Genomic DNA, 8,952 nt, shown 5'->3' on the forward strand with positions numbered 1-8,952 from the left:
ATGACGTCACTAGCTGACTTTTAACAAGGCCCGATTCCCTGAGCTGATATTTCCGCTAAAATTCTTGTTTCTTAGGAAACAAACCCTTCATAAATACCCATGTGATGATCGTTATGTGATATCTTCGTGTAATCTTCTAAACACCCCATCTTGCATATTAACATTTCATTTCTGAAACAGCGGGAAATATTATTGCGGTTTCTTTTTCTCTTCTCTGGCGCACTGCCAATATCCTTTGTCTTATTGTTTAAATGTTATGTATATACTAATAACTGTATATTCCATTGCAATATGCAAACGCATGTGTAGGACATGTATGTTTCATTTCATTAACAAAACTTAATTATCTTATGATATTAGATTTAATTTAGAAGGAGGTTAAAGGTTTTTTTTCTTGTTTGTCGCAATAGATAAGGATTGGTAAGGGCATTTTGGCTTTCTAGAAATGACACATTTTATAAATGAAAGATTAAAATATTTTTTTGAAATTAGTAAGTATGAATTTCAAAAATTAGTTAAAAAAAGTACGATTTATCGAACGTCGAGGGTTATTGACACAGCATGAGTGTTTCACTGTATGTTTCATCCGTCTTTACCAACATGAACGTGTGTAAAACATCTTGTTTATGCTAAAAAGAAAACAAATATCCTCCCAAACTCTGAATTCTGTTATCCCTTTTCCATTTGTAATAGGAATAAAATCATATTTTGAAATATGACCACCCTTAGGTTACTTTGATTTAAAAAACCAACGCATCAACTTTTAAAAGACTTCGTTTTATTGTTTACAATAACTTTCGTTCCTGCCGATATGACCAGAGCTCCGCGTAGGGTCAAAATGTGAAGGGATATATTGGTGCCCTCGTCGTCTCAGGCGCCGTAATTCGCTGTTCGGAGTTCGCCGAACCGTGTTCGTGGGTTCGAATCCTAGATTCGTTCTGATCACGATCCTCGGTGTGTCGGCACCACACCTGTTTAAACAACATGGTTAACAACTGTCTCATTCTGTGTTGTCCTCAAATAAGCTGACACGTCGTGATATAATTGAGGTATACTTTACAGTGGATGTATCAAATACCATGACAACCCGTCACTGCTGCATTCTCACGCAAGGGCTTTCTCGTCGCGAAGGTCGTTTCAAATGAATACCTGTTGTCTTGACAGCGTGTTGAGATCTACTCGGTGATCTAGGCCAAACGTGTGCACTGTGTATGTATATTTCGGATGGCTACCTGGTGGCGATGTTGATTAGAATATGTCAATCAAACAGCAACAATGGGAGTATAATGCAGATAATGTGTAGAGATCTTGTTGCTGACTGGTGGCAGTGAATACTAATGACCCTGTCACACTACAACGTAAAGCAGTAATGTATGGCGACGTATGAGAATTTTTGCCAAAATTCCGGCAACGCTGAAAAACGCTATGGATCAATTAGGTTTAAGTTGTATACGTTAATTAGGTTGTATGTGATAATAGCAATATAGAGATTGTTCCACTTCATGCTGATCTGGGAGTGGGTTAAAAGCACGCTGGTATACGTTGTAGTACACCGAGACTTAAAAACATTTTTGTGCATGCTCTAAATTTTCGGCGTATGGGAACGTATGAAGGTATGAATTATACGTTAGGCATACGTTAGAGGTACGCTCTACATACGTTTACATACGCCAGATATACGTTACCCATATACTGAGGCACCTTTCCCCTACGCTTAGCGTACTAGTCATACGTTACTCATACGCTGGGCATACGCTGGCCATACGTTGAACACGCCAGACACACGCAGGCAATACGCTTTTATACGCTGTCATAAGTTGTGTATAAGTCAGTGACACGCTACTAATACGCTAGACATGCGTTAAATAAACGGTAAACTCTCGTTATGTATACGCTATGGATACGCCAAAATCATGGTTTTTCGATGAAAGCTCGACGTATGACAGACTGCTAACTGTCTGTTACACGCTAGGTACAAGTTACTCTAAAACGTTGTAGTGTGACAGTCTGCTAACTGTCTGTTACACGCTAGGTAAAAGTTACTCTAAAAACGTTGTAGTGTGACAGTCTGCTAACTGTCTGTTACACGCTAGGTACAAGTTACTCTAAAACGTTGTAGTGTGACAGGGCCATGACTGTGACATCCGTCCAATAGCTCTCCTCTGTTGGCTTACCATTGATAGTGTGAAGCAAGGCGGAGGTCTGTCATTGGGATGGATTGTTTTAAGTGGTTATTTCCCCCAAGGGTATTCAAACGGTGGTCGAAAAAACATGTAAAAATATATTTTAAAATTCTACCTCTTACAACTTTTGTCGGTCGGGGCAAATAGAAAAATAAAACAATATTAATAAATCATTTATCGATTTATTAAGTCTTAGGATTGGATACAAGTCATATACATGGTTACTGACAGGATGTTGTACAGCATTGTTCAATATATTGATATACTTAGCATATCAATTGGTTACAACTGAACAAGTCTAATGCAGTTTACGAAAGGAAGCTTAAAAATTGAATATTAATACTGTTGTTAAAATGTAAACATGTACAACGATAGCATTCTTTTCTTTGAAATAATTACTGATTTAGCCGTCTCTTTAATAGATTAGATGATGACAATGTATTAACTGATTCTTCTTCCGTTCTCCCTCTCGTCTTGAATAATTGTTTGTTTGTTTGTTTGTTTAACGCAGAACTGTGCAATAGTCCATCTCTATGATGGCCGTCTGTACATAATCAAGTCTGGACCAAACAATCCCATGATTGACATCATGAGCATCGACCCACGAATCGTATACGATGACTTGCATCAACCAAGTCAGCGAGCCTGAGTACCCGATCCGTTAGTCCCCTCTCACGCCAAGCATGGCTTGCTGATGACCTATTATAACCCGGATCTTCACAGGGTGAGGTGAGGTGAAATTGGGTTTAACGTCGCGTCCAAGATTATTGCACTTATATAAGCGACGTGTCACAGGGTGATGTTTGTTTGATTACTGAAACTAGTTAATGGGCTGTTCTCGGGCTGACAAACCGTGGGGTAACTGGAGATAAAGAACGACCGTAAATCCAAAACCACTCCTTGCTCGTTGATTTGCTTGTACTGTTAGATAGTCAAAAACGTGTATCTGCACACAAACAGTAAATGACAAATAAAATATAATCTCTTAAACTGTGAAGCATAAAAAACACAAATAATCACTTATTTAAAATCTTAACATGTTTCCATATCAAGATCTAAAATATTATCTATCAAAATAATCCCTCTGGTTTCCAAACCTATTCCAAGCACATCCGTTAGGTCTCAACGCTGTCAGGGGAAATATGTCTCATTGATTTATAAAACACATCTTCCAAGATCCTGGCCTTTTGCAGGAAGGTGAAATGAGATCGATGTATATATATTAAGTCCATCAGTCCAGAGGCTTCTTCCTGGTATATTAGGAACAGCTGGAGACATTGATTGATTGACAGGTGCGTGACAGTCCATTGGGAGTTAATTTCACGAGACAAAGCCAGTAAATCCCGCAGCCGTGCACGCAGACGGGATCTGCATCCGCCTTCCACCCACATCCGGAAATGCTCAGATCTTCAGACTTGCGCAGTGGCGTCATAACGTAACCGAGTGACTGCCCAACTATAATAGGACAATACGATATGTTTGATGTTGAATATAGGTCACACGGTCATGGGGTGTCGCTAAATTGAGAGGGAAATGCTTGAAGGAGTCAGTTTGTATTAATATCAGTGCCGTAGCCAGCCGGGGTACAGCGCCCAACCCCCCTTGATTTTTCATAGAAACACTTTTATTTGAATTAAGTTGGGGACAAGTGATACTTGTACAAATATTTGCCGTTAACTACGGCCTTAAATATATATTAATCATGATAAGGCCACGTGCAAGGTTCTGGACTCGATCTCTGGTAGGCACAATAAAAGCGCACGACGTTAATTTCCTGGTCAGAAGATAAGGTTGCATTAAAACTGTATTGAGTCTGCATCTCATCCTACCGGTTACCCATATGTTAATAACTTCCTTTTTCTTCAGTCATTAGGTTCTATACCAGTAATGACAATTGGATATTCTCGCTGTCAAGTGTTACGTGTCTTAGGCGTGCCAGGAACCCTTCATCATCGGTTCGAATCCCAGATTGGCCCTGATTATTTTTCTAGGGTTATCAGCCACACAGAATCTACAATAGTGTTCAAAACTCACCCGAGTTGTCAATTTAGCTTAGATATTTGCCCCGCCTTGCAGATCTCCTATAAGACAGATGTTGTTGTACAGGCCAGCCGAATCCTAGCTGAAACGTAAGGCACAAAGTGTGATAGACTTGCATTAAAGTACTGGCGCTTAGTCAGCACTCGAAGAATACTTCTATATGGTTTGAATTTTTTTAATCCAATTTGATTTAAAATTTCTAAAAATAATAGAAGAACATTTCGCAAAATGCATTAATAATGCTGATGGGTATCTTAGACACCTTAGCTTTAAAAATCAATAAAGTTGCTTTTTTTCTACATAAATATACATTTAAAACATGGTAGGGGCTATTTAGTTGCATTTCTGACCCCGATTTTCTTTGAACCAAATTATTTTCTATTTTAAAATTACCTTGCCGTAGATTACTTTTTGCAAAGTGTTGCATAAATGAGTGACGGTCAAATAGACATGATCAAATGTATAGCTCCTTCAATTTTCAATTACATAAAAACAGCAACTCGAAAAACGTATTTGTGCCCCTCAGTCTAAATTCCCATGCTATTCGATTTATTGATCACACGTAATCAGCCAGGTATTATGGGTCAATAAAATATGTTTTCACAAGTCGACCATGCTCATTTTACACCAAGCATTCGAACCCCGTTATCTCGAACCTAACACGGAACGTATTGTAACGTCGAGATATCCGGACAGTCGAGATAACGAGGCATGAACATCTGGCCAGATCATGTAACAGTATTATTGATGCATGTATGTATGTATGTATGTATGTATGTATGTATGTATGTATGTATGTATGTATGTATGTATGTATGAATGCATGCATGCATGCATGTATGTATGTATGTATGTATGTATGTATGTATGTATGTATGTATGTATGTATGTATGCATGCATGTATGTGTGTATGCATGCATGCATGCATGTATGTATGTATGTATGTATGTATGTATGTATGTATGTATGTATGTATGTATGTATGTATGTATGTATGTATGTATGCACAACAAATTAAGAACACAGCATGTATATGCGGTGACAGCTTACATTCGCCGAATAATAACAATTGTGGCAATTTATGTAAATTATGTACCTTATCAGTCATGTCAGCAATCACTATTTCGTCTCTCCTCTTGACGAAAACAACTACGTGCTACTCTTCTCTTGATACGTGCTATCAAACGACGAACTAGTGTCACGTTCACCGTGACATTGTAATCATGATTTACCTCTTTAAATATGCATGCCTCGTCCAATAAGACAATCTAAAGTGTAAATGAAATAAAGAGCGCTAAGTGCAAACTTCAAAGAGTTCGCGCGGATTTCCACAAGGTACTCACTCCTTGAGATCGTGTAAAGATGTCACTGGAGGTTGTGGATTTGGTTCACAGTTGGGGATATTTGAAAAACTCGAATCTGCATGGCTGACAAGTAATGTCACAGGTTTATTTTCAAAACATTTGACATTATAAAACGTGTTACCTGTGATGACTTGAGTGCCGATCTGTCACCGAAGTCTCTGCGTTGAGGCGTTGTCTGTGCATGTGAAGTGGAATTGTACGTGCAAGAGCAAGTGTCCTTATTGCCATTTATCACACCTGTGTTCTTAAGAATGGCCAGTGTTGTTCTGGATTTATCGTGATTTATTTCACCATTCAAATGACACCATGAGGAGTCATGCTTTAATCATGAAGTGAATCCTCGTTATAATGCCCCTCTCTCATACATAATAAGGAAAAAACGTTATAACGTAGTTGTGGTTGTCTTCGGGGTGTGTGTGTGTGTGTGTGTGTGTGTGTGTGGGTGGGGGGGGGGGGGGGGGGGGGAGTTCAATAGGTGTTGTTGGGGGGGGGGGGGGGGATTTCAATGGGTGTTGATAGTGATGTCAAAGACTTTGCTCGAAATACCTCAAGAATTGAATGTCGCAGTCTGACATGCACTCCAAGAAATGTAATTACTTGCCGTGGTGTATGACGGAGTAGAAAGGTCGATGAGAATTGATACTCTCCATCTGTGAAATGGGAACGGTTGTATTGTCATTTGCAAATGAAAGAGTAGATTGTTGAATCTTCATCAAAGGATGAAGTAAAAACATGACATGACAATAACATAAATCTTGCTATATCTCGTTCACGCGGGATTATAAAAAAGTCTAGTTTATGATTTTAGCCAAATAGGATTCTCGTAAGACAAACGATATTGCCTTTCTTTTTATCAGCGCCCCTCGGTCAAATGTTTCCAGTAGAGTGAACATGCTTAGATCCTAACGATATACCACGGAGACTGTCTATAATGTGTACGTGTATGGAGCAGACAAACCTGTGATCGATGATGTGAGCACCGATCAACACAAGCTGTGTACGATGTCAAACTACATGATCCAGCTTTAACTCGGTCTTATAGATTGTCCTTCCCAACAGTCACAGGGGTCAATTGTCCCCCATGTCTACACCTTAAAGGGGAGCTAAGCGCTGGCTTCTGGGAGTCCACTTAAACTTGTTTGTCTACAAGCTGATATTGTATGACGTATATTTAGCTGTTAATGATTCTAAAATTACACGGAGACAATGTTTCACACAAGGTATCATTCACAGTGTGCAGAACTAAGTGAGTGAGTGAGTATGACTTTTACGCCGCTATTAGTAGTATTCCAGCAATTTCACGGCGGGGGACATCGGAAATGGGCTTCACACATTCTATCAATGTGGGGAATCGAACCCGGGCCCTCGGTGTGACGAGCAATGGTTAAAACCAGTAGGCTACCCCCCCACACACACACACACACACACCCCACCCCTTCCTTTTTGAAGCCAATCATACGGCATCTTATTCCTGTTCAGAAAGGAGGACTCCCCATACATCAGAGACCAACGCAGACCGTATCAATACTATATAATGCACTGTTGACTTACATGTTCTTCACATCACCTTCAGCTATAGGCTACATCAATGTGTTTCGTGGGAACCAGATGGTGTATATTCACACGTATTATCTCTTTAAAATATCTGTATCTGAATGAACAGGCAGCTATACCTTTGGGACACAAATGATAAACGTAAGTACACACACATAAAGATACATTTATATAAACAGGCTATTTGTCATCATAAAATATCCAAACCAACAAAATCCTCAAAGATTACAAAATCAAGACGAAAACATGAAACCAACTTTGCCTCATGCCCTACCCTGTTGCAGTACTGTTATCTAGAATCTTTGGCCATCAGGAAGCGGTGGAACGATGGCATGAACAGCTGCGCAACATGCTTACCATTGGTTCCACACTTTACCATTATTTACAAGAGAGAAGAAGGACTTCGCCATCTGGCATACTAACATTAACACACTCTTTGGCCCTGTTCCAAACGTTGGTGAAGAATGTCCACTAGAGGGTCAAGTGGTTCTTGATGATAGCCAGATACCGCAGGGTGGCATCAGAAATAAACAGAACGCTCGATATTGCACGGACCATGCTAGACACCAAACATTGACGGTTACAGGGCGTTTTGTTAATAGTACTGTAGAGGAATACCCCTCTGATAGTAAATGTGTCTGATAAGGTCATGCGTACAAGTTAAATTCAGTCTTAAAGTTTAAAGTAATCATAATCAGTTTGATAGTCAGTTACATGTGCAATGAACACGTACAGTTAGTTACCTGCTATTGCAGTTTCCCTGTGAGCTTTGTCTTCATGTCACGTGTATTTAGAAGAGTTATTGCTCCAATTATGAATCGTCGACGGTGTACGAAGGCGTCATCTCATCTGTTCACTGACGACGAATAGGCGTCTAAACTAAGTAAACACACAAAACGAGCAGTGAAACGTCTGTTGATTTATATTAATGTACAAAAAAGCACCTTTACATCGGACGATATTGTTCCGGGTTACCGCAACGGTTATTGGAAGATTAGAAAACGAGCTTGATAGTTATCTATGGTTTGATAGTTTAAGTAACAGTATGAACGTGCTACTACCTTCGTTGCAAAGTTTCACAATTACCTAATAGGGCTGTCTAACATTAAACCCCGAGGTCTCTGTATGACGATACAATCAACTGCTTCTATAGGTGAGACTATGTCTTAGGCGTGGTAAAATCCCTTCTCTTCACGATGTAGGATATAACACCATGTCCATGGCAGTAAATGAATCAGATCACAGCAGGGGTGAACGAGAAGACTCTAATGTTTTACACTTTCAGGCAACACATGGACATCTATGGATGTCAGCAATCACCTTACTGAGCCAAGGCTCTTTAAACTAGTTCCACATAAACTGTCAGATTCTCTCCCCATCATGACAGTGTATGTATGTGAGTAAGAACAGAGTGTGGTCCGTCAGGCGCACTCACTCACATGGACACTTAACTGAGATAAGGATTATCATGGAGTTTTTACAACCTGTTTCCGACGTGTATGGCTGGTTGTATTTGTTGAGAAGCAATATGTATGGCTATTGTTAGGTCACACTTGCGTTACCGCGGTAATCACAAAGTGCTGGTTATTCCGATATCATCATCGTTTTATCATTGTTCATTTATATTTTTCCCGGGGAAAGCTTAGCCCAGAGGTCTACGTAGTCACCGCTTGCTCGGCAGAGTTGCGTATCATAGCTTTACCAGGATCCGCTATTCGTGTGTTCGAATCGTGGCCATGAGGTTTAATCAAAGTCATCAATGTCTACAAACTATGCCGTGATATACCCGAACTATACTGTACAATGCGGC

The 8,952-nt window shown here is 39.8% G+C and overlaps 2 long non-coding RNA genes across 3 annotated transcripts; both read right to left on the reverse strand.

The window, feature by feature from the left end:
- Window positions 1–2,879: 2,879 nt before the first annotated feature.
- On the reverse strand, window positions 2,880–5,890 carry LOC124141976. 2 transcript variants are annotated; one of them, XR_006862110.2, is made up of 3 exons: window positions 5,710–5,890; window positions 4,218–4,305; window positions 2,880–3,638 (listed from the first exon to the last, which is right to left on the reverse strand). It is a non-coding gene; the product is annotated as an uncharacterized LOC124141976 (long non-coding RNA). The 2 variants fall into 2 exon arrangements; XR_006862111.2 differs by lacking the exon at window positions 5,710–5,890 and adding an exon at window positions 5,321–5,699.
- A 303-nt stretch (window positions 5,891–6,193) lies between these two features.
- On the reverse strand, window positions 6,194–8,482 carry LOC124141977. Its single transcript, XR_006862112.1, has 3 exons — window positions 8,229–8,482; window positions 7,886–8,021; window positions 6,194–6,238 (listed from the first exon to the last, which is right to left on the reverse strand). It is a non-coding gene; the product is annotated as an uncharacterized LOC124141977 (long non-coding RNA).
- Between the last annotated feature and the right edge of the window lie 470 nt (window positions 8,483–8,952).

Source organism: Haliotis rufescens, unplaced genomic scaffold (genome assembly GCF_023055435.1).
Source record: "Haliotis rufescens isolate VD_foot unplaced genomic scaffold, xgHalRufe1.0.p SCAF_3, whole genome shotgun sequence".
NCBI lineage: Eukaryota > Metazoa > Mollusca > Gastropoda > Lepetellida > Haliotidae > Haliotis > Haliotis rufescens.